The sequence below is a fragment of the Lepidochelys olivacea genome, assembly GCF_965140295.1.
Source record: "Lepidochelys olivacea isolate rLepOli2 genome assembly, chromosome: 17".
NCBI classification, from domain to species: Eukaryota; Metazoa; Chordata; order Testudines; family Cheloniidae; genus Lepidochelys; species Lepidochelys olivacea.
This window is the reverse complement of record NC_140427.1, coordinates 9,169,098-9,194,165: the sequence shown is the minus strand read 5'-3', so window position 1 is coordinate 9,194,165 and position 25,068 is coordinate 9,169,098. Positions and strand designations below refer to the sequence as shown.

At 48.3% G+C, this 25,068-nt stretch overlaps 1 protein-coding gene across 1 annotated transcript in view; it reads left to right on the top strand.

Annotated features, from left to right (window-relative positions):
• Positions 1–9,572: 9,572 nt before the first annotated feature.
• Positions 9,573–25,068, top strand: part of AKAP1 (A-kinase anchoring protein 1) — a 42,229-nt gene continuing 26,733 nt past the window's right edge. The window contains exon 1 of the mRNA XM_084650778.1: positions 9,573–9,721. The gene's annotated coding sequence lies outside the window, so the exon portion shown is untranslated. The remainder of the gene's footprint in view (positions 9,722–25,068) is intronic.

The following is a 25,068-nucleotide window of genomic DNA, read 5'->3' as shown; positions in this document are numbered from 1 at the left end:
TTAGTATATAACTTTATAACTTGCACATAGAATAAAGGATTCAGGGATCTAGCCTGGTGATGAACTACAGCTGGTTTCACCCTATGTTTTATGTCAACCCTGTAGCTTAACACAGTTTAAGTTTGAGTAAGGGAGCTCAGTTGGGAGATCCTGGTTGCTAATTAATGGAGATTTGGGCCAGATTTTTAAAGGTATTTGAATGCCTAAAGCTGCAGATAGGGGCTTTGTGTGATTTACAGAATGCTGAACTCTTAGTGGGAGTTAGGTATCTAACCCGCCTGGATTTTGTTAATCCCACTACTTGTCTATCTGCATTTTTAGATGCCTAAATAGTATTGAAAATCTGGCACTTGGTTTAGTATCCCATGAGTCCTTAGGATCTGGAGTCCATATTCTCCTTCATGGTACTCTTTGTCTTAAAGTACTTTACCCTAATTACTTCTTGCAATTCAGCTACCTCTTGGCTAGAGAGTGGTAATCAGCACACAACCTGTTGCATGAGAAGTGAAGGGCCGTGGACATTTTGACCAGGATACCAGCACAAGCCCCTAATCTTATTAAAAAGTGCTTCAGCAGCTGTAACATCCAGCAGACAAGATCAAGGTTGTTCAGGTCTCGGCTGAAAGAGCCACACCGGGAAAAATGCACTGAACTGATGCTTCTCTACCTTGGCAGGATAAAGCAACCATGCTGGAATTCAGACCTGTAGCCCCAGGCTACCTAAGCCTGTCTAACCTGATCCTGACACTGCTCATCTACTTTAGCTGTGAAGTTCCCCTGCTCCATCTGAAAGTTTCAGGTTTCATTTCTCTCTCTAGGCAACTCAGTCCTGCTGAGCCTCATGTGTTATCCATGCACTCTCTCCCATTTTCCTCCCCATTAAACTCTGCCCTCAACTGCAACATTGCCCCACCCTGCCCTTCCTATTTCTTTCCTCCCTCTGGGCACCAGAACAAGCCGGGAGTTGTCTAAGTAGCTTTCTTTGAAAGTCTGCAGCCAATCTCTTTGATCGGGCAGAGAGGCCCAATGACAGGCTACAAGTATTTCCCCGTCCATTGCTCACAAGGTAGCAGCGAATGTTGAAACAGAGAAAGCAAAGCCGGAAAAGTCTCACAGCAGACACAGTTGCTGTGTCGGCATCAGGAGCTGAGCGAGGACTAGCTACCAAATCCTCTCTCCCTGTTCAGAGCCTGTAGAGAGGGAACATGGCAGTTAAAATGCCATTGGTTGCCAAGTGGGCACCTTACACTAGTTCTTCCACATCATCGGTGTTTGTGCAATGCTGGGAAACGTGAGAAAAAAAATGCTCGTGTTGACAAGCCCAGTGCTGTTCGTTCCCAGCTGGAGACTGACCCTCTGTGTCATAGAATGATTCCATTTGACTTTACCGTCATTCCCATCGCTCAATTAACTCCCATTCCCCCCGTCACTGTTCTTCCTGGCTCCCAGACCTGTGCTCGTGTGCAGTAGTGGAGACTAGACTGCGAGGCTGCACCTTAAACTGCTTGCCTCTGAAAGAGTGACGGTCATTGCTGTTCCCATTCCCACTTCCTGTATTATTTGGAGAGGTGTATGAGCACATGTCATTCCCAACCCGCTCCTCAAATGCAGGCCACGCACTGGGTTGAGTCCAAACTCGTCCCCGGCCTCGTATACAGTTTTATGAATAGAGGAATAAACAGCAATCCAACATACAGTTCATATGTATGTTTGGTCCAAGGATCGCTTAGCTCTCACCCTATATTCTCTTTCCCTATCACACCCACATGTTGTGCAAATTTCTGAACTACTTAGATCTTTACATTTTTTTCCTCTGCTCATGGAGTTTCTGGCTTTGCACTTGTCAGTGTGTAAATATGACCCTCAGAGGGGATGCTTCCTGTATTATAAGGCTTTATCCAACATGCTCCTTTAAAAGAGGGCAGTCTAAACCAGGGGTCCAGCTTTGCTGTGTAAACATAGCTCTGGTTTTTCTGCACCTCTTGATAGCCCTTATGAGTATGACACAACTAAGCTGGTAACATATTTAACATAGCTGGTAAATCTGCAGCATTGCTGCAAGCAACATTTGATCAGTCACTGGTGCCATCGTGACAGAGCTGACACTAACAAATAGGTTTCAGAGTAGCAGCCGTGTTAGTCTGTATTCGCAAAAAGAAAAGGAGGACTTGTGGCACCTTAGAGACTAACCAATTTATTAGAGCATAAGCTTTCGTGAGCTACAGCTCAGAGTTGCATCTGAGGAAGTGAGCTGTAGCTCACGAAAGCTTATGCTCTAATAAATTGGTTAGTCTCTAAGGTGCCACAAGTCCTCCTTTTCTTTTTACTAACAAATAGCTGATTGATCCCCACAATAACCCATAAGGTCCTGTTATTACTGGTATTGTTATTTCCATTTTATAGATAGAAGAACCAAGATGTGGAGTCGGTGCCTTAGGCTGCAGAGGGATTAATAGCTTCATTCATAGTTTTTAAGGCCATAAAGGTCCAGTGTAGTCATCTAGTCCAGGCGTTCTCACAAGAAATTTTTTGGTGGCCTCCGAGTGCGGCCACCAATTGCTGGTGACTGCTCTGACAATTTTTCCTAAAATACTTAATTAACTTTAGGAAAAACAAATAAATATGCACATAGACATGTCCAAATCATTGTAATTTATTTATGTAGGGTTTTTTCACAGACTCAATAATAAAAATGATGTACAGTTTTCTCTATTCTTTGCTGGACATAAACAGAATAGAAACAAATAATGTGTTTTGCATGTTCTAGTCCCTTTTTGTTGTAGTGTCTTTTGCCTTTTTTTTTTTTTTTTTTTTTTGGTGCTTACTTTTTTTAGACTTGCTAGCTCCTAAGTCTGTTTCAGTGAAAAATGATATTTGTATTTTGTTAATATCACTTTTCGCAGCAGCAGACTTGCTAGCTAGCAGGGAGGCACTGAAAAGTGATATTAAACGTACAATTGTCACTTTTCACAACAGACTTATTCAGCCCTGGCAAGCTGGAGGGGGAACTGGGTAGGGAAGCAGCTGAGGGGCCAGGAAAGGGGTGTGTGTGGGGGGGGGCAGGGGAAACCAGAACCCTGCAGCTGCACAGCCGGGGACTGGGGCCAGAGGACGCAGTGGGGACCAGGGGCGATGTGGCGGGGGAGGTGAGCTTGGGGCTGGCAGTCACTGCCGCATGGCTGGGAGCCGGATCATGTGTCCCCATGGCAAGAGTCTGAAACCATGTGGCTGGGGGTCAGAGCTCACTGCTGCACAGCTGGAGCCCAGGGCCAGAGGAGGCAGCAGGTGGGGGTTGGAATGTGAGCCTGGGGCCAGGGTCAGGGTTCAAAGCTCATGGCCAGGGGATGGAGCCTGCGGCCCACCACCCCAGGTCTGAAGCCCAAGCCCCACCACCAGAGAGGGACAGGGCCCAAACCCTGCTGGCAGCCCTGGGGGAGGAACTATTGCTTTGTCCCCGCACTCCAAATCAGCACCCAGGAGGCTGTGGCCTCATGAAAAGCCGCTAGTGGCTGCATTTGAAAAATCCTGATATTCTAGTCTGACCTCTTGCATAGCACACGCCAAAGAACCTCACCAAGGAATTGATGCATCAAGCCCATAACTTGTGTTTGAACTAGAGCATCATGTATTGTAAAAAGAGATCCAGTCTTGATTGAAAGACTTTAAGTGCCCAAGAATCCACCACCGCCTTGGGGAGTTATTGATGGTGCCGTAGGTGCTGACTTCCTCTCTACCTGAGGGGTGCTCGACTTCCTCTCCACACCAGGGCCGTCCTAGCTCCACCCCTTTTTCCAAGCCCCAACCTCTTCCCCAAGCACACCCTGTCCCCTCTCCTCCTCTGACCTGAACGGCTGTTCTGGGGCAGGCAGGAGGCACTGGGAGAGAGGGGGAGAAAATGATCGGAAGGGCTACGGGTGGGCCGTAGGTGCTGGGTAGAGTGTGTGTGGGGCTGGCTGCCGGAGGGTGCTACTAAGCACCCGCTAATTTTTCCCCCCGCATATGGATGATTTAGCCTTCCTAGCTCCAAGGTGGTTTTCCTCCCAATGAAAAAGTCTCTGAGAGTAAAAGGCCACTATTTTATACTTTTCAGAGTAGCACCCGTGTTAGTCTATATCCGCAAAAAGAAAAGGAGTACTTGTGGCACCTTAGAGACTAACCAATTTATACGAGCATCAGCTTTTGTAGCTACAGCTCACTTCGTCGGATGCATGCAGTGGAAAATACAGTGGGGAGATTTTATATACACAGAGAACATGGTAACACCCATTGTTTCATACACACTGTAACAAGAGTGATTGGGTAAGGTGAGCTATTACCAGCAGCACAGAAAAAAAACCTTTTGTAGTGATAATCAGGTTGGGCCATTTCCAGCAGTTGACAACAACGTGTGAGGAACAGTAGGGGCAGGGAAATAAACATGGGGAAACGACACATCCACTCCCAGTCTTTATTAAAGCCTCATTTAATGGTGTCCAGTTTGCAAATTAATTCCAATTCAGCAGTCTCTCATTGGAGTCTGTTTTTGAAGTTTTTTTGTTGAAGAATTGCCACTTTTAGGTCTGTACTCGAGTGACCAGAAAGATTGAAGTGTTCTCCGACTGGTTTTTGAATGTTATAATTCTTGACGTCTGATTTGTTTCCATTTATTCTTTTACGTAGAGACTGTCCGGTTTGGCCAATGTACATGGCAGAGGGGCATTGCTGGCACATATCACAATGGTAGATGTGCAGGTGAATGAGCCTCTGATAGCGTGGCTGATATGATTAGGCCCTATGATGGTGTCCCCTGAATAGATATGTGGACACAGTTGGCAACGGGCTTTGTTGCAAGGATAGGTTCCTGGGTTAGTGTTTTTGTTGTGTCATGTGTGGTTGCTGGTGAGTATTTGCTTCAGGTTGGGGGGCTGTCCATAGGCAGGGCCTGGCCTGTCTCCCAAGATCTGTGAGAGTGATGGGTCATCCTTCAGGATAGGCTGTAGATCCTTGATGATGCGCTGGAGAGGTTTTAGTTGGGGGCTGAAGGTGATGGCTAGTGGTGTTCTGTTATTTTCTTTGTTGGGCCTGTCCTGTAGTAGGTGACTTCTGGGTACTCTTCTGGCTCTGTCAATCTGTTTCCGCCAACATGAACGGGCTGAAATTGTGGAAGAGCAGCATCGCTTGCCCCATAACCTCAGCTGTGGAGAACACAATGCCATCCACAGCCTCAGAAACAACTGACATCATAATCAAAAAGGCTGACAAAGGAGGTACTGTCGTCATCATGCATAGGTCGGAATATGAACAAGAGGCTGCTAGGCAGCTCTCCAACACCACTTTCTACAAGCCATTATCCTCTGATCCCACTGAGGGTTACCAAAAGAAACTACACCATCTGTTCAAGAAACTCCCTGAAAAAGCACAAGAACAAATCTGCACAGACACACCCCTAGAATCCTGACCTGGGTTATTCTATCTGCTACCCAAGATCCATAATCCTGGACGCCCAATCATCTCAGGCATTGGCACCCTGACAGCATGATTGTCTGGCTATGTAGACTCCCTCCTCAGGCCCTACGCTACCAGCACTCCCAGCTAGCTTCGAGACACCACAGACTTCCTGAGGAAACTACATTCCATCTGTGATCTTCCTGAAAACACCATCCTGGCCACTATGGATGTAGAAGCCCTCTACACCAACATTCCACACAAAGATGGACTACAAGCCGTCAGGAACAGTATCCCCGATAATGTCACAGCAAACCTGGTGGCTGAACTTTGTGACTTTGTCCTCACCCATAACTATTTCACATTTGGGGACAATGTATACCTTCAAATCAGTGGCACTGCTATGGGTACCTGCATGGCCCCATAGTATGCCAACATTTTTATGGCCAACTTAGAACAACGCTTCCTCAGCTCTCGTCCCCTAATGCCCCTACTCTACTTGTGCTACATTGATGACATCATCATCTGGACCCATGGAAAAGAAGCTCTTGAGGAATTCCACCATGATTTCAACAATTTCCATCCCACCATCAACCTCAGCCTGGACCAGTCCACACAAGAGATCCACTTCCTGGATACTACAGTGCTAATAAGCGATGGTCACATAAACACCATCCTATACCGGAAACCTACTGACGGCTATTCCTACCTACATGCCTCCAGCTTTCATCCAGACCACATCATATGATCCATTGTCTACAGCCAAGCTCTACGATACAACCACATTTGCTCCAACCCCTCAGACAGAGACGAAAAACCTACAAGATCTCTATCAAGCATTCTTACAACTACAATACCCACCTGCTGAAGTGAAGAAACAGATTGACAGAGCCAGAAGAGTACCCAGAAGTCACCTACTACAGGACAGGCCCAACAAAGAAAATAACAGAACGCCACGAGCCATCACCTTCAGCCCCCAACTAAAACCTCTCCAGCGCATCATCAAGGATCTACAGCCTATCCTGAAGGACAACCCATCACTCTCACAGATCTTGGGAGACAGGCCAGGCCCTGCTTACAGACAGCCTCCCAACCTGAAGCAAATACTCACCACAACCACACATGATACAACAAAAACACTAACCCAGGAACCTATCCTTGCAACAAAGCCCGTTGCCAACTGTGTCCACATATCTATTCAGGGGACACCATCATAGGGCCTAATCATATCAGCCACGCTATCAGAGGCTCGTTTACCTGCACATCTACCATTGTGATATGTGCCAGCAATGCCCCTCTGCCATGTACTTTGGCCAAACCGGACAGTCTCTACATAAAAGAATAAATGGACACAAATCAGACGTCAAGAAATATAACATTCAAAAACCAGTTAGAGAACACTTCAATCTTTCTGGTCACTCGATTACAGACCTAAAAGTGGCAATTCTTCAACAAAAAAACTTCAGAAACAGACTCCAATGAGAGACTGCTGAATTGGAATTAATTTGCAAACTGGACACCATTAAATGAGGCTTTAATAAAGACTGGGAGTGGATGTGTCATTACACAAAGTAAAACTATTTCCCCATGTTTATTCCCCCCCCCCCCCCCCCCCCAGTGTTCCTCACATGTTCTTGTCAGCTGCTGGAAATGGCCCACCTTGATTATCACTACAAAAGGTTTCCTCACTCCTTCTCCCTCCCCCCCCCCCCCCCCCGCTGGTAATAGCTCACCTTAAGTGATCACTCTGGTTATAGTGTGTATGGTAACACCCATTGTTTCATGTTCTCTGTGTATATAAATCTCCCCACTGTATTTTCCACTGCATGCAGCCGATGAAGTGAGCTGTAGCTCACAAAAGCTTATGCTCAAATAAATTTGTTAGTCTCTATGGTGCCACAAGTACTCTTTTTCTTTTATATTTGTTACTGATATGAACCAATGGAAACTTACTAATGTCAGATTTACCAAATAAACGCATGTGACAACAATAATAATAATTCATATGTAGCACTTTTCATCCATAGATCTCAGAGTGGGATCTCTATCCCTCTTTTACAATTAAGGAAATTGAAGTACAGACAGGGGAAGTGACTTGCCCAGCTTCAGTGGCTGTAGTTGTTGGCTAACATATTTGACTGTTCAAGTTTTTTACTTTTACAGTGCTTGTTGAAAGTTTTGTAGAACAGCCTCGAGTTGACAGTGATGGCTTGTTTGAAGAGCACAGTCATTGTTTGACTGCTGTAGGTGATTGAGTTGTGCAGTCTGTGTAGAATTAGGGTATTTAGTTAGAATATAGACTACAGAAAAACAAACAAATTAACATGAAGGGAAACACAATAACAGAGCCATTTTTAGCTCCTCCAAGGAAGTGATTCAGATACCAGGAGCTGTTAAAGAAGGCGACATGGGGGGTTGCACAGAAATTTCTAGTAGTACGAGGTGCCTCTGGCATAAAGATCTAAAACAAGCAGCATATGCCCAGTTGTTGAAAGCAGATTGAAACAGCCCCTGCACCAGCCAAAAAGAGGACATGCAGGGGAGCATTCCCCCCCAGCCAGGGAGAGGAGATGGGAGCTTCTTTCTTTGAATATCCCCTGAATATCCTTGTTATCCAGGGTGTCAAATGCAATAGGGTGAAGTGAGTAATGACAGTAACCTCTCCAACTCCGCAGTGTCAGACCGCACACTCTGTGTGTGTCTAGACTTCAAGCTGGGGGTGTAATTCCCAGCTCAAGGATACACAGTGGTGTTGTCATCCAGCTAATGCACTAAAAATAGAAGGTAGCCTTGCCCTTGGCAGCATGAGCTGTGGGACGGGTTGGGTCTCCAATGGGCCTATATGTGAGGCAGACTCAGGAGCTCAGCCCAGGGGCCCGGGGTGAGCAATGCAGAGTGTGTGTGTGTGTGCACAGGGCCAGGATTGGGAGTTTAGGGTGGGGGTGGGCCAGTGTACAGGGCCAGGATTGGGTGCCATGGGTGGGTCATAGATAATGGAACTCAGGGTGCTGTTGCATCCCTGGCTTGGTTTCCAGCGTATCCGGGATTTACAGTTTGGTTCAATGGCTCTCAGCACCCCCACTGTACAAATTATTCCATCACCCCTGGAGTGGGGGGCAGGGGGGATCAGGGCTGGGGAGAGGCGATGGGGGGGGCAGGAGCAGGGGCGGTGGAGGGGCGGAGGGAGCTGATGGACAGAATCAGGGGCTGGGGCAGGTGGACGGGCAGGATCTGGAGCTGGGGTGGAAGAGGGGGCAGGATCCGGGGCTGAGGGGGGGACGATGGGGCAGGATCGGGGCTGGGGGGGGGCGGAGTGGGAAGGATCCGGGGCTGGGGGGGGAACGATGGGGCAGGATCGGGGCCGGGGGAAGGTGGAGGGGCAGGATCCGGGGCTGGGGGGGGAAGAGGGGGCCGGGGCGGGGGGGGCAGGATCTGGGGCTGGGGGGGGAAGAGGGGGCCGGGGCGGGGGGGGCAGGATCCGGGGCTGGGGGGGGCGGAGGGGCAGGATCCGGAGCTGGGGTGGAAGAGGGGGCAGGATCCGGAGCTGGGGTGGGGCGGAGTGGGAAGGATGCGGGGCTGGAGGGGGGAAGAGGGGGCCGGGGCGGAGGGGCAGGATCCGGGGCTGAGGGGGAGACGATGGGGCAGGATCGGGGCTGGGGGGGGCGGAGTGGGAAGGATCCGGGGCTGGGGGGGTCGGAGGGGCAGGATCCGGGGCTGAGGGGGAGACGATGGGGTAGGATCGGGGCCGGGGGGGGCGGAGTGGGAAGGATCCGGGGCTGGGGGGGGAAGAGGGGGCCGGGGCGGGGGGGGCAGGATCCGGGGCTGGGGGGTGGGGGGGTGGAGTGGGAAGGATCCGGGGCTGGGGGGGGGACGATGGGGCAGGATCGGGGCCGGGGGAAGGCGGAGGGGCAGGATCCGGGGCTGGGGGGGGCGGAGGGGGCCGGGGCGGGGGGGGCAGGATCTTAGGCTTCCTCCACGTGCTCTCTCTCTTCCCTCTCCGCTGTACCCTTGGGGCGGGCGAGGTGGGTTCGAAAGGCGCATGCGCAGCTGCCTCCCCGGCCCGTGGCGTCGGGGCAGGAGAGGCGCTCGCCGGCGGGCAGGTCTCGCGAGCTGTGGCTGTCTCGCGCAGGGGGCGGGGCGTGCGGGCCGTCGTGTATCGGTTGAATGTCTCAGTGTTCGCAAGGGGCCCGGTCGGGCAGCACGTGGGGACAGCGCGGCTCGCGGGGAGCGGCCGGGGGGGGCTGGGCACGGTGCGCACGAGGGCTCTGCACCGGGGGCGGCGAGCACCGGACGGATCGTGAGTATCGGGCCGGGCCGGGCCGCGCCGCCGCGTTCTCCGGGCGATGGTGGGGTGGGAGTGGGAGTGGGCCGGGCTGGGAGCTGCGGGGGCTCAGCGGCCGAGCGGTGTTGGGCAGGCGCCGGCGTGGGAGGGCAGCTGTCAGCTCTCCAGAGGGAGCGCCCCCCCCCCGGGGTCACCCCTTCCCCGCTGCCCCGTGTGCGGCCAGTCAGCCCCTCCCCCCCCGGCTTGGGTCACCCCTTCCCCGTGTGCTGCCAGTCAGTCCCCCCACCCCGGGGTCACCCCTTCCCCACTGCCCCGTGTGCTGCCAGTCAGTCCCCCCACCCCGGGGTCACCCCTTCCCCACTGCCCTGTGTGCTGCCAGTCAGCCCCCCCAGTCAGTCCCCTCCACCCCGCCCAGGGTCACCCCTTCCCCACTGCCCACTTGGGATCTCTCCCCCTGATATACCGTCCCATTCTGCTGAATGTCTCCCCATTCTTGGGAGTGCAGCCCCCTAGAACTCCAGGGTCTCTGGCTTGTTGCTAATGTGTCCCCTGTTGGTTTTGGCAGCTTTTCCCCTAGCTGATCAGCCCTTACTGGCCAGCATGGTGCCTATAAGGGGCATTAAATAGCTCTTTTTCCCCATGGCACCCCTGTTCCCAATCTCCCTTACATACATACTGAAAGGGAGGGGAATGGGTGATGCCTGGTTGTTCCCATTCCCCTCTGTCCGTGTGGGGGTTGCTTGGCTTTTCCTTTTCTGGACTATTTGCAGCAGGTTTGGCTTTTCCACTGTAAATGGGGCAGGAGGTAGCATGATTGCATGGTGTACTGGTGCTGAGAGTTAATTGCATGGTGCAAGTTTCCCACCCAGGCAGCTGGGTTGTCAGTGAGTCTGGCATTGTTATACCGAGGGTGTATTATTAACTGTCTTTATTTCACTCTAAGAGGGTGAGGTTGGTGTCAGGTTTGAAACCCCCACCCCCTAACAGGCTGTGTGTATAGTGACCCCCTGAACCTTGCTATTTATGCGCCTTCTATGTGGGATCGCATACCTGTGACCATGAAAGGGGCTGGCAATGCCTCTTTAAAAGGTTAAGATGAGAGAGCCTCCCCTTACAGTCCCTGCCTTGATCTCTGGGAGCTAGAGGGCATCAAGATGCTTTCTTGACCCCTCACCTGTTGGGATTTGCAGAGAAATGGCCTGAACTCCTTTTTCCCAAGGTCACTCACCCTCCTATAGGTTTACTCTTTCAAAGGTCACGTATACCCAGTCTGGAACAGGTAGCGCGCTGCAAGCAACCTGAGCGCCCCAGCAGGCCTAGCTAGCAGAGGGCTTAGTAGTTTGTTCCCTTGTTCTGAACAACTGTTGTAGGTCACCCTTCACCTGCTCCTGAGCAGGGGCTGGTGTTAAATGGTAACTTTAGGAACGTCACTTGTCTTCTCCTTGCCAAGTCTGTGCACTTGGCTCGGGCTCCTTTGGTGCCAGATCAGCTCCCTGTACTTGTTTCAACCTGAAAAGGAGTGCTTCTGGGTCTCCTGATGCAGCCTTATTTAAGGAAGATGAGTGACTGGGCAGGCGTGTACCTGCTGCTCTTGTAGATGTGACACAGCTTTCTAACCCATGCTGTCTGGCTTGTTGGTTAGGCGAAGGAATCAGTGTGCAATCCCAGTGAGGTCTTGCTTAGCGTGGCTTCATCGATGGCTATTGACCAATGGCTTTTGGGTTTGCTCCTTTAAGAAAAAGAAGGTTTCAGAGTAACAGCTGTGTTAGTCTGTATTTGCAAAAAGAAAAGGAGTACTTGTGGCACCTTAGAGACTAACCAATTTATTTGAGCATAAGCTTTCGTGAGCTACGTAGCTCACGAAAGCTTATGCTCAAATAAATTGGTTAGTCTCTAAGGTGCCACAAGTACTCCTTTTCTTTTTAAGAAAAAGAAGCAAGTCTTCCCTGCTCAGACTTGCAGTGTGCACAAATGAAATGAGACGTGCACTAGGCCAGAGCACATGGAGATACTTCCCACTGAAAGCCAAAAAACAACCTCCTTTAAACTGAGCATGGCCAAAAGAAATCGGGGGTGAAATCCTGACCCCATTGAAGTCAATGGTAAAATTCCCATTGGATTCATTAGTCAGGATTTACCCTCTGGTCTCCTTGAGAACTGATTCATATGTGAGTAAATAATAGTGTGGGGTTTTGTTTTAAATCATTGCAGAACTACAACAATTTGTTAAAAGGCATCTGGAATGCTATGGTGTAAACTACATTAGTCTCTGATCTGTAAAACTGGTGGGTAGGTAGATGAGAATCAGTTGAGCTGCAACATGCCATAGCTGTCTTAGATGCTGGATTCAGAGTTTCCTGCCACTGTGTAGATCTATTTCTATAATATACAGAGGGAATCTTTAATTTTTCAGTGTGTGCGTGTTAAGCCAGTTAAAGACAGTAGTTAACTCCACTGAAGTCCTAGCTCTTCATGTTTTGTTGAGGAAATACTAGCTGTAGACTCTCAGAAACACATTGTTGTACAGACCAAGAGTCCTGTGAGAGTCAGGGCTGGATGTGATTTCATGTCGGTTGGGAGCCCTGTTGCAACAACTTGAAAATGAAAGTGAGGGTTGACAGAAGTGTTAGGTGTGGATTTACTAGTGCAGACTAGCCTGTCTCATTTGTTTGTATAGCACCCAGCATAATGGGGCCCTCTAGGCACTACCAGAGGGTAAACAAACTATAATTACCTAACTCTTCTCACACTGGTACAACCTTTACCTGCTTATAAGGCCAATATGTAGCTAGAGGATGCAGTGAGAAAGAGAGGAATTATATTGTAGCACAGTCCAGCAGTATTTTATTAGCCTGCTTGCCATGTTTCTTTCAACTCACAAGTAAAAATATGAACTGGAGTTTTTTCCAGTGTCGTCATGAGCTTTGAACAAGTAGACTTGTGCCTGGAATGGTAAACGTTCATGGCAGTTTTGCAAAGTGTAGGAAGCCGCTGCCCTTCTCAGTAGAGAAGACACGGTATCTGTAGGATGTGTAATTGGGGAATCTCTTCCCACCCTTCTCTCCACAGGAAATCTTCACACCAACCAATCCATAGTGATATGAAATAGCAAAGGATAGGTGTGCTGCACCATAGGCCATATTGTTAAGGAAGAGTCAAGGACAGCCAAATGAAAGTAACTTACATGCTTTGACTTTCAATGTTTCTTGGACTCGGCTGACTTTATGCTGCCATTCTGACACCTGCTAGGTGTTATCAGAATGCTGTGAACTTTGTCTCGGGGAAAGGAAAGGACTTGTTGCTGAGGAAGGTGGTAGCAAAGATGCTAACTTCACATTTCTTCTGTTTGCTTTGTGTCTGTGAATGATCTACAGAGTTACAGCCATGCAAGCTTGCGGAGTGAAATGGGAAGGAAAGCATATGACCTGCTGGGGCATGGCAGGGTTGCTCCAGAAGAACAGTCTGCCTTTTCCTCAGTAGAGAATGTGTTTGGGCAATTAAAGCAAGGGATTAAGAGCTGGGAGTTCCAAGGACATGTCTACATGATGGATGCTGCAGCTATGTCTCTGTAGTGCCCGTAATGTATGTTTCCTGTTGCAAAGGAAAGGGGTTTTCCATCGCTGCAGGTAATCCACCTCTCCGAGCAGCTATGGAATCGACCTAGCTGCGTCTGCTTCAGGGGTTCTCAAACTTCATTGCACCGCGACCCCCTTCTGACAACAAAAATTACTACACGATTCTAGGAGCGGGGACTGAAGCCTGAGCCTACCCAAGCCCTGCTGCCTCGGGGATGGCGGGGGGGTGGTGGTCCAAAGCCTGGTAGGGCCAGAACTGAAGCCCAAGGGCTTCTGCCCCAGGTGGCTGAAGCCCTTGGGCCTTGGCTTTGACCTGGAATGGCGGGCCTTGGCTTTGACCTGGAATGGCGGGCCTTGGGTTTTGGCCCTGGGCTGTGGGGCTCAGACATTGGTTCTGGCCCTGGGCCCCAGCAGTTTGTCAGCCCTGGTGACCCCATTAAAACAGGGTCGCAACCCACTTTGGGGTCCTGACCCACAGTTTGAGAACCATTGGTCTGCATCATCTGGGGTGAGGTTGGCATAGCTACAGCACTCAGGACTGTGAATTTTTCACACCCCTGAGCACCGTTGCTGTGTTGACCTAACTTTTAAGTGTAGACCAGCACTTAGTTCTGTCCATGGTTCTGCGACTAGGTTACTATGATCCTTGTCACCCCAGTTCCAACCTCTGGCAGGCATTGGTCCTTCCACCCCTTCCCTACGGATGGGGGGGGGCACCCTGCAGAAGGTTCTGCTTGTTAGCTGGATCAGAAGAGAGGCCCTGAAGCAGATTAAATTTAGGCTATTTATCCAAAAGTCCTGTCTCTGGAGAATCTAGTTTGACCCTAGCGTATGTGAGCCTTTCCAGTGGATGGTGCTTCTCTGGAGGTGTTACAACCTGAGTGAATTTGCCTAATCACCCCGCTCTGTTCTTAGTTCCTGGAGGGCTCTGGTCACCCTCCCCCAGGGAAATCCATACAGGCTCTGGCCCACAATGATACCTAACCGTATCACAGCAAGATCTCCCAAAGATATTGCAGGAAATTGCTGCATCTCCTCACTATCATCTACTCCAGTCTACAGATTTCAAGATACCACTTCCTATCCCGGCACCAACCCTCTCAGTCTCTAGATAGGTGAAGAGCAGTTTTCGTTTTCTGTGTTGTGTTATTGAGCACTATCGATGCGTTTCTTTGTCATGCTTTTAAAAATTCTCACGTGGTTCTGAAGCTCATGAATGGATCAAGACGGCAGCCCTGGAGACTGAAATCTGTAATCTTAGCACAGGCAGCATGAGGGCAGGCTTCCTCCCAACAAGTCACTATTGCCAATGCTATGCCTCTCCTTTGGCTTTGATGAGTTGAAGGAGATCTCGGACTCCATGTCCGTTCTGTTTCTGGTGTTGGCTCCAGGTGGCCAGTTTGATTGGATAAGCTTCTGGGGGCTGGGACTATTTACTGTGTTTGTACAGCATCTGGCACAATAAGACCTTGGCCTGTTGGCTCTACTACAATATAGCTATTGTCCCAATGAAAACCCAGAGCTCCATTGTGCTGGGTTCTGAGCAAAGATATAAGAGTCAGTCCCAAGCCTTTCTGGACACCCTTTTTCCCTTTAACATTTTGATTCTGTAGGTATTTGGTGCATCACAAAGATTTCAACTCTGTAATGGTTTCTTCTTATGGAATCATAGGACTGGACTGGACCTCGAGAGGTCTTTTAGTCCAGCCCCCTGCACTCAAGGCAGGATGATCTAGACCAGTGCTTCTCAACCCGCGGGCCACATGTGGCCCAATTAGCACACAGATGCGGCCCAGATGTGTGCTTTTAAAAAAAAAAAATGTCTGGGTCCTGGCTGCCCAGCCCTGTGCGTGGCAGGATCCTGGTCCCATGCTTGGGGCTCTGCTCCTGGCCCCGCTCTTTGGAGGGGCCTCTGGGCAGGGGTTGCTGGACACAGAGGTTTGTCACGGGGTTTAGCAAGACATTGCGGCCCACAATGATAAGTAGGTTGAGAACCACTCATCTTCTAGACCATGCCTGACAGATGTTTGTCTAACCTGTTCTTAAAAATCTCCAGTGATGGAGATTCTGTAGCCTACCTAGGCAATTTATTCCAGTGCTTAACCACCCTGACAGTTAAGAAGTTTCTACTAATGTCCAACTTAAATCTCCCTTGCTGCAATGTAAGCCCATTGCTTCTTGTCCTATCCTCGGATGTTAAGGAGAACAATTTTTCTCCCTCCTCCTTGTAGCAACCTTTCATGTACTTGAAAACTGTTATGTCTCTTCTCAGTCTTCTCTTCTCCAGACTAAAACCCAGTTTTTTTCAGTCTTCCCTCATAGGTCATGTTTTCTAGACCTTTAATATTTTTTGTTGCTCTTCTCTGGACTTTCTCCAGTTTGTCCACATCTTTCCTGAAATGTGGAGCCCAGAACTGGACACAGTACTCCAGTTGAGACCTAATCGGCGTGGAGTAGAGCGGAAAAATTACTTCTTGTGTCTTGCTTACAACACTTCTGCTAATACATCCCAGAATGACGTTCTTTTTTTTTTTTCCAAGAGTGTTACACTGTTGACTCACATTTAGCTTGTGGTCCACTATGAGCCCCAGACCTCTTTCTGCAGTACTCCTTCCTAGGCAATCATTTCCCATTTTGGATGTGTGCAGCTGAGTGTTCCTTCCTAAGTGGAGTAATTTGCATTTGTATTTATTGAATTTCATCCTATTTACTTGAGACAATTTACTTATCAAGGTATTTTTGACATCTCTAAAACTCACAGATAAACAGGTTTGTAGTGTGTACCCTGAAGGACTCTTAACAATCGCCACTAGTAATGAAATAATTAGACTTGAAGCACTACCTTCTAGACCTTCTATTAATAACTGCTGGTCTACCTGTAATCATTCTATGACACTTCTCAGTAATACAGCCAATTAAAATTTCAGAAGTGACTAGTGATTTGAGGTGCCCATCTTGAGACAGGATCCAGATTTTCAGTGTGGGTACTCAGCACTTGCCACGAATGAGGCCCTTTTAACTTGTCTCGTGCGGGGAGCCTGGAAATTGAGATGCCCCAAATCACTAGTTGCTTCTAAAAACTTATGCTATTTTTCATATGTGTGTTTTGACAATGATTTAAAAAAAAACAAACCAAAACCCTAGGCCTTATTACGTTCCATTATGTAGGTTCTGTTTAATTTTTCACTGCCACAGCAAAATTTCCTGCTGTGCATAGAAGATGGATATTCCTTTAGGGGGCCATGCGTCCCCATTAGCAAGGTTTGAACTTGCCTTTTGGTGACTGATCCAAACCATTCCTCAAAGAACAGATCTGAACAGGTGGGACATGAGACTACCTTTAACCTCTGCTACCACCAGTGCTGAGCTGCCCTTCCTGGCTGTACAGCTGAGAAACGTAACATCCAGTAGAAATGAATGTGATTTCCAATTGCTAAATAACAGTAGTCTTGTGATCCACATGGGTTGCTTATGCGTGTGTCTCGTGTTCCATAGGTGCTGTTTGTGAATTAGCAACTTGGCATGTCCCTGGAACCTCTTAAAAAGAGTTGAAAATGTATTCCCATCAGTACTGTATCTGTGAAACCTTCTCTTAAAGGGACAACATTTTTAAATGTGATATACTTGCTTTGGAATTCTGGACCCCATTGAAGTAAATGGGAGTTGTGCTATGGCTTCACTGGGGCTTTCAACCCTTCCTATAACTTTGTCCACTGAGATGTTGGTTTTTTGTTGGAACGTAACTAGTAATCTTTCACAGGAGGTGAGGGTGTCTAGCACTCTGCAGGGTGAAAGGATGGCCTGGGATTCAAGAGATCTGGCGCTTCCACAGACTTCCTGTGTGACTGTAGGCAATTGTATAATTGCTTCATGCCTCAACTTCCCTGTCTGTAAAATGGGTGTGATAATACTTTTTCTCCTTGCCTTCATCTTACTCATGTAGATTGCAAGCATCTCAGGGTAGGCAGTGTCTTACTATGTGTCTGTACAGCACCTAGTACAGCAGGACCCCAATGAGGGGTGAGGCCTGTAGTGCTACCATAATACAAGTAATAACAGCAGAGCCCATCCCTTGCTGATTAGATCTCTGAAGCGTGGAGTGTTACTTCTTGCAAGGAACCTGTTTCCTCTACAAGTTGTCATCCTCTCCATTGTTCAGTCTCTTTGTTAGATACTGTGACATTTGCTTCCTCTTTATAGGCTGCACGAATACAGCACGCTTGCGTTTCCACAAGCACTTGACATCGTTGATGTCCTCTTCCCACTTTCCTGCAGTGCAGCTTTCAGAGAGCAAAGTGCCGCTTTGAGCCTTTTCCCTTCTGAAGGGGCTTAGTTGAGGGTTTTTTCAAATAGCTGTTTGTCAAGGACTTATTGCTGTGCAGTGTGTATGCGAAGTAGCTCTTGATGTTGATGTTGCTCTTTGCAGATACCTGTTTGCCTAGCAAGGCTGCCACTTGTGATCAAGGCCTCCTACGGCATCCCTTCCCAGCATTTGAGTGCGGGGTGAGGGAGCATCTTGTGCTGGTGTTGTGCTCCCTGAATGTTGTGCAGTATGCTTTCCTCTTCCTATTTTGCTTTTATTCTTCAGGCTTTATTTGCACAGTAGGGGCAAAGTGCACTGCAGAGACAGAATAGTCTCCGAAGTTGGGTGTAGTGTGTGTGTGTACCCATGCAGACCCACATTCTGTTTGTGGAAGCTGATACAATAGACACGTGTTTGACTTCCTTGAGAAGTTATTTGTTTAAACCATTCTCCTGTTTGTAAACTAAACATTGTAGTACCTTGAGTGCCTGCCTGAACCAGCATCCATCAAAGTCAATGGCAGAGCTTAGGTGGGGCAAGGAGCAAGCCAAGTATACTGCACTATATACCTTATATGCACTATAAGGTGGGTAGAAAGCTGGCTAGATTGTCGGGCTCAACGGGTAGTGATCAATGGCTCCATGTCTAGTTGGCAGCCGGTATCAAGTGGAGTGCCCCAAGGGTCGGTCCTGGGGCCGGTTTTGTTCAATATCTTCATAAGTGATCTGGAGGATGGTGTGGATTGCACTCTCAGCAAATTTGCGGATGATACTAAACTGGGAGGAGTGGTAGATACGCTGGAGGGCAGGGACAGGATACAGAAGGACCTAGACAAATTGGAGGATTGGGCCAAAAGAAATCTGATGAGGTTCAATAAGGATAAGTGCAGGGTCCTGCACTTAGGATGGAAGAATCCAATGCACCACTACAGACTAGGGACCGAATGGCTAGGCAGCAGTTCTGCGGAAAAGGACCTAGGGGTGACAGTGGACAAGAAGCTGCATATGAGTCAGCAGTGTGCCCTTGTTGCCAAGAAGGCCAATGGCATTTTGGGATGTATAAGTAGGGGCATAGCGAGCAGATGGAGGGACGTGATCGTTCCCCTCTATTCGACATTGGTGAGGCCTCATCTGGAGTACTGTGTCCAGTTTTGGGCCCCACACTACAAGAAGGATGTGGATAAATTGGAGAGAGTCCAGCGAAGGGCAACAAAAATGATTAGGGGTCTAGAACACATGACTTAGGAGGAGAGGCTGAGGGAGCTGGGATTGTTTAGCCTGCAGAAGAGAAGAATGAGGGGGGATTTGATAGCTGCTTTCAACTACCTGAAAGGGGGTTCCAAAGAGGATGGCTCTAGACTGTTCTCAATGGTAGCAGATGACAGAACGAGAAGTAATGGTCTCAAGTTGCAGTGGGGGAGGTTTAGATTGGATATTAGGAAAAACTTTTTCACTAAGAGGGTGGTGAAACACTGGAATGCGTTACCTAGGGAGGTGGTAGAATCTCCTTCCTTAGAGGTTTTTAAGGTCAGACTTGACAAAGCCCTGGCTGGGATGATTTAACTGGGAATTGGTCCTGCTTCAAGCAGGGGGTTGGACTAGATGACCTTCTGGGGTCCCTTCCAACCCTGATATTCTATGATTCTAAGTGCATCAGTACTGGAAACTGACTACTCTTCTCCAGGCTGAATGGAAGCACCAAAAGAAACGGCGTGAGTGGTGGGTTTTAGAAATAGTTTGTCTTAAAGAGTTGTTAGGTTAAAACCATTGCTTTACCAGTATTGCTGTGTAAGCTGCTAGGTGCCAAGCACAATGCCGTTGCCTTAATCTCTTGCAAAGCACTTTAACATGGAGTTAAATTGTGATCTGTAGGCCAGGTCTATGCTAGAGACTTATATCGGTATAACTATGTGGCTCTGGAGTGTGGAAAATCTGTGTAGACCATGCTATGTTGACAGGACACAAGTACTGCCTCTTGGGGAGATGGATTAACTATGCCGACCGGAGAAGCACTGTATGTGAAGACAAGCCCATAATTACAGCTTTATCTGTTAGAGGCTGTGGGCTGGAGACTGCGGTTACAAAACAAACTCGCCAGGAAATTCTGTCTTGCTGTGATTTGGTGGTGGTTTTTTTAAACTTGTAAGGTACGGAAATGTGTATTTAATGTCACTCCGACAATCTTAGTCTTTCTCATTGCCCTCACCCCAGCCCAGCATCAGGAGCTAGCTTTGCTCAAATCCTCTGCAGTGTCCACTTGGCTTTAACAGTTGAGGCCTGTGCCCCCAAATATGGGACATCTTGCTAACCCGAGTGATCTAATGTCTCTCTTCGTCGGTCATTGATTGCGGTGGTCATGGCATCCAGTCCCAAACAGGGATCTCTTACCAAACTGTAGCTAGCTGTCACTGCTGTGATGTAGTCTGGTGTTCATCCTCATAAAGAAGCCCAAGGCCCTTCAGGCAGCAGAAGGCCCGCAGTAGTCTTGAGTAGGGACACAGGTGGAACAGCCATGTCTGGAGCCTCTGCAATGGCTTTGTTCCAAAGCTAAGCCGGTATAGAAGAGTGGCTAGGGAGGAAGCCCTTTGGACTTGGATCCGCTGGTCAAGAATCTGTGCAGAGGGGTGGCACCAACTCACAGGCTAAGTAAGGCTGTTGGAGGGTGCAGTGCTGGGCTAGCCCCCTCCAGTCTGAGGGGGGACTTTCATTCCCCAGTTAAGGCACCTGCCTAAAACTGGAGTACTCTGGAATCAAGCAGTTTCTTCGAGGTTTTCCCCCTAATGAAGTTACAGAGAATGCAGAACTCCAAAGATAAAATGGTTTGCCTATGTCTGGGCTCAGCTTGCTTAGGGCAAGTCTACCCTACAAATGCAGCATCTTCCCGGCTGTAGTGCTTTGATGAAGACGCTCTCAGCTGACGGACCCATTGGCTTAGTTACTCCACCTCTGAGAGGCGGTAGCTATATTAACGGGAGAAGTTCTCCTGCAGACATAGCGCTGTCTACGCGGGGTTTAAGATAAGTATAACCATCGTCTAGGGGTGTGGATTTTTCACACCCCTGAGCGACGTCGTTATATCAAACAAGTGTGTAGTGTAGACCTGGGCTTCATCACCTGGAAACTGGAGAAAATTCCGGCTAACCCACTGCAGCACTTTTGTTTTAGGTGTGTTCCACATAGGTTCTAAACAAAGTAGCTGGCAAATTAATGGCCGCACATGTTGGGAGTCATGGAGGGATGTGTGTCTTTCAGATTCACTCCTGTTAAATGACAGGTTTCAGAGTAACAGCCGTGTTAGTCTGTCTTTGCAAAAAGAAAAGGAGGACTTGTGGCACCTTAGAGACTAACCAATTTATTTGAGCATGAGCTTTCGTGAGCTACAGCTCACTTCATCAACGAAAGCTCATGCTCAAATAAATTGGTTAGTGTCTAAGGTGCCACAAGTCCTCCTTTTCTTTTTACTCCTGTTAAAGGAGCTCGTGATCCTAAAAACACCTGCCACAATAGCTCTGGCTAAAGCACTGAGGAATTATCTATATTGCCCTTTCATGTCAGGACCAGAGTGGCTCTGAATCACCAGCAGAGTTGAGCGAATGAGGGAGTTGTAAATAATGAAGCAATCTGATGAGATCGGGTGAAATAGGGACCTCGATAAAGGGGTAGGAAGGTAATACAATCGGTAGAGCAGGAGGGAGCCTGGTGCTATGATGGGGTTAATGTTAATGAGTGTGTGAATTATGAAGTTATTGCATAGGTGGAAGAGTCCACTCACTGATGTGGTTGCATCCACACACGAGCAGGGCATGCTGTAGCAAGTAAGTGGTGAAAGGGTTAATGTTCATGGGTGCTATTTGCATATGTGTAAGCTTTGTGGCTGGTAAAGACACTTGCAGCATTTGGGCTATGCTGACACTTCACTTTAAACCGGGGTGGGCAAACTACGGGCCGGATCCAGCCCCTCAGGGCTTTGGATCCGGCCTGCAGGACTGTCCCCCATGGTGCTGCGGGCCCCATGCCACTCTCAGAAGCGGCCGGCACCATGTCCCTGCGGCACAGGGGGGGGGACGGGACTGTGGTGCGCACAGTCCTAATTCAGAAGTGCTGATGCTCTGACAGCTGGGGCCATGTCTACACTATGGGTGCTACAGCAGCACTGCTACTGTCTGGCAGCCATGCCGCTGTAGTGTAGACACTGCCTACAGTGATGGAAGGGGTTTTCCCATCACTGCAGTTAATCCACCTCTCTGTGCGGCGACAGCAGCATTCTCCCATCAACGTACCTGTGTCTACGCTGCGGGTTAGGTTGGCGTAACTGCGGCTCTCAGTGGTGTGAATTTTTCACATTCCTGAGCACCTACCGATGTTGATCTAACTTACGTGTCGACCAGGTTGAACTCCCAAATGGGGAGAGATCCTCCGGAAACATGACTACGACTGTGAAATTGCATTTTAATACAGCCATATATACCAGTGTAGCAGATTTAAATGCAGATGAAGGGCGCGGGATGTAATATGATCAGCCCCTGGCGCATGCGGCATCGAGTGAGATAAGAAGGGCTTCTAGGTGGCCAGCTTTATTGCTAAACACAGGACTGCGTTGGTACCTTTAGGGTCCAATTCCAGCTCCGAGATGCTGGTTTAATGTGTTACACTAGGCCAAGTCCCTTCACTTCTCTGTGCCTCGGTTTCTTCCTCTGAAAAATAGGTTTGATAATTCTTACCTACTTCAAGGGTTTGGAGGTTTCTTCTTCACAGAGCACGCTGATTGTTGGATGGAAGGTGCTGTGATTGTGTCGATTATTCTTCACAATCTGAACACTGTTGTTGGCTTTGCCACACACTTCATGTTAACAAGGTTTTGGCAAAGGAATGGTGAGGGAATGTCTCTTGCGGCCCTGTTCCGCTAGTACCAAGATTTGGGGATTAAAGTGTATGTGAAGCAGCAATCTTTGGTGCTCCACAGAGATTTGAATTCTGATTCTAACTCTTTTACATTCAGGTAAAATTGAGAGGTTCATCTGAGTGCAATTTATTTTCTTTTTTAAATCCCCTAGTCTGAGGTCTTATCTGCCCAGGCCTTTCCTCCCCTTGAATTTTGTTAGATTGTCAACTCGTGTTTTATGAGCTCACAACTTGGGATGTCCTTTCGCTTTAACTGTATGTAGGAGGATGTACTAGAACAACAGGGGCAGGCAGGATCGGGAGACGAGTCCTGAAGGGGTGGGCATTCTGCAACTGATTCTGTAGTTTGGGGTTCAGAGGGAAGGCATAATTCAAGGTGATGTTGCAACCTGAATCCGGGGATGCTACAGATGCCTGTGTTAGCACCTCGTCCTTCCCTTGATTGTCCTCTGGCCAGTTTCTTGTGCTGCCTGCCTGCATGGGATTGCTTGCCCCTCAGTGTTTAGCCCACCTTAGCAATGCTGTGGTTATGTGGCTCTGAAAGCAGAGGTTAGGCAGTACTTCCTGTGAGAATTTGAATGTACAGATGGTCCCTGTAAGCCAGGAGTAATTTATTTTTGGTCAAGGTCCATACTCTGGAAAAAATAATACACAAATAATAACAGTAATGATAATAAGTAAATAAAAAGACTTCACGGTCCATTCAGAAGCATCTGGCGGCCCGGATTTGGCCTGGGATCCGCCTATTGATTACCCCTGCTGTAAGCCATACCTCTATCCTGGGTACCCAGAGAAAGGGTTGGTACAAATGCCTAGCTCCATGTCATGCTTTGATCTTCTAGGGGAACTATAACTCCCTGACACTGAAGTGGGGCTGGGCTGAAGTTTTTCTGATGGCTACTTCTTTGTATTAGTCAATCTTGTCTTAATTTACTCTTAGCAACTGTGAGGACTGAAGGCCCCTCCATCAGATTTTGTCATCTGCTGTTCCTGTGTGGCTTATAAGGCAGAGCATGTGCTATTGGCTATTTTTAGTGTGGAAAATTTCAAGAGCCCATGTGAGCCAGTTTAGTGTAACTGTGCCAGTCCTCTCTAGCACTCCTTCACCCGGACAATACTATTTCTTCAGTGGTGTATTCCACATCTCCGACACTGCAGCACTAGGCAAGAATATAATTGTTCATTTTATAGGGAGGCGTGTCACCTTGCCAATGAAGCATGGGATTCATTCAGGAGATCTGGGTTCTGTTTCCAGCCCTGTGACTAACTTGCTTTGTGACCGAGGCCAGTTGCTTAATCTGTCTGTGCCTCAGTTTCCTTGCCCCCGCGTTATGGAACATTAATGTCCATAAAATGCTGTGATGGAAAGAGCTCTGAGTACTAAGTGTTGCGAGGCAGAGAATGAACACAGTAGCAGTTCTCCAGAACCTTATTCCGAACTCTGCAGCTATTGAGTCTCTTGGGTGACCCATTTAAAAACAAACGATTTGTAAAATTTGAAGGAGGCTGGTTAAAGGAAGCTTTGAAAATCAGCTGGAGTAAACTTCTGCTGGGTTTCTCCTTCTCAAACCTTAAGACTGAATTCTCTGGCCTGCCCGTAAACCTTGTACTGTTAACATTTCAAGCCATATAAGGATGTGTATACGAAGGACTGTTTGTTCTGGCTAGGGAGCAGCGCAACTTAAAACATTAATCATGTCTGAGACCCTGACATAAGCAAGTGGAATGAGTTTGTGGTCCTCGACTTATTCTTTAAGATAGAACAATGTTTGTTTACAAATGCCATGCCCAGCCCCCATGGTCCAGCAAACCCACTCTTCTGCTGAGAAGTTAAAAGTGGATTGCTTGTGCATCACAGCTGGCAAACAAGACTCAGGGCACCAAATCCTTCCTTCACTGTCTATTTAAGGTGACATCTGTTGGTGTTACTGTCACCTGGCCAACTCGGTGTTTAAATGCCTGTTTCTATTTTGTGTGGAGCCAGTGTCTTGTATAGAATTCTCTAGACGAGGAAAACTTGGGTCCCTCGTTACTCTGGTTTAACCGGAGTGCCAGCAGACGGCTCTCACTGAAACTAACGGCATGCCAATGAAACTGCACGTCTTCGCAGGGAACATTTGCTAAAGCAGTAGTCCCACTGTGAATGAAAAATCACAGAGCAGTTAAGCTCCCGAGTCACTGAAATGATGAAAATATCAATGTGCTCTACCACAACACTTGTATTTTTAGGAGTCTGATTTACGAGGCCTTGTGCTCAGGATGTTTTCCCTGCAGCTGTTGCTGCTGTCACAAAGCAGTGCAGAATTGCAGGGCACTGTTTTGTGCTTGTGCAGTTGGGCCCACTTCATAGGGAATGGGCTAATAGGGCAGTCGGTTTAATCAGGAAGGCTCACTGGGGACGTACTTATGCAAGAATATGTAACAGTGCTTTAATTTAGGCTTGTGGTGCACCCCAGAGGCAGCTTGTGTGGTGGTTCTACATTTAATTATAATACATAACTTAAGCACACAGCAAATGAATTTCACGGACTGATGACCATGCACTATTGTGCTGTACAGTGGAAGCTTGAACTTTCTCTTCTG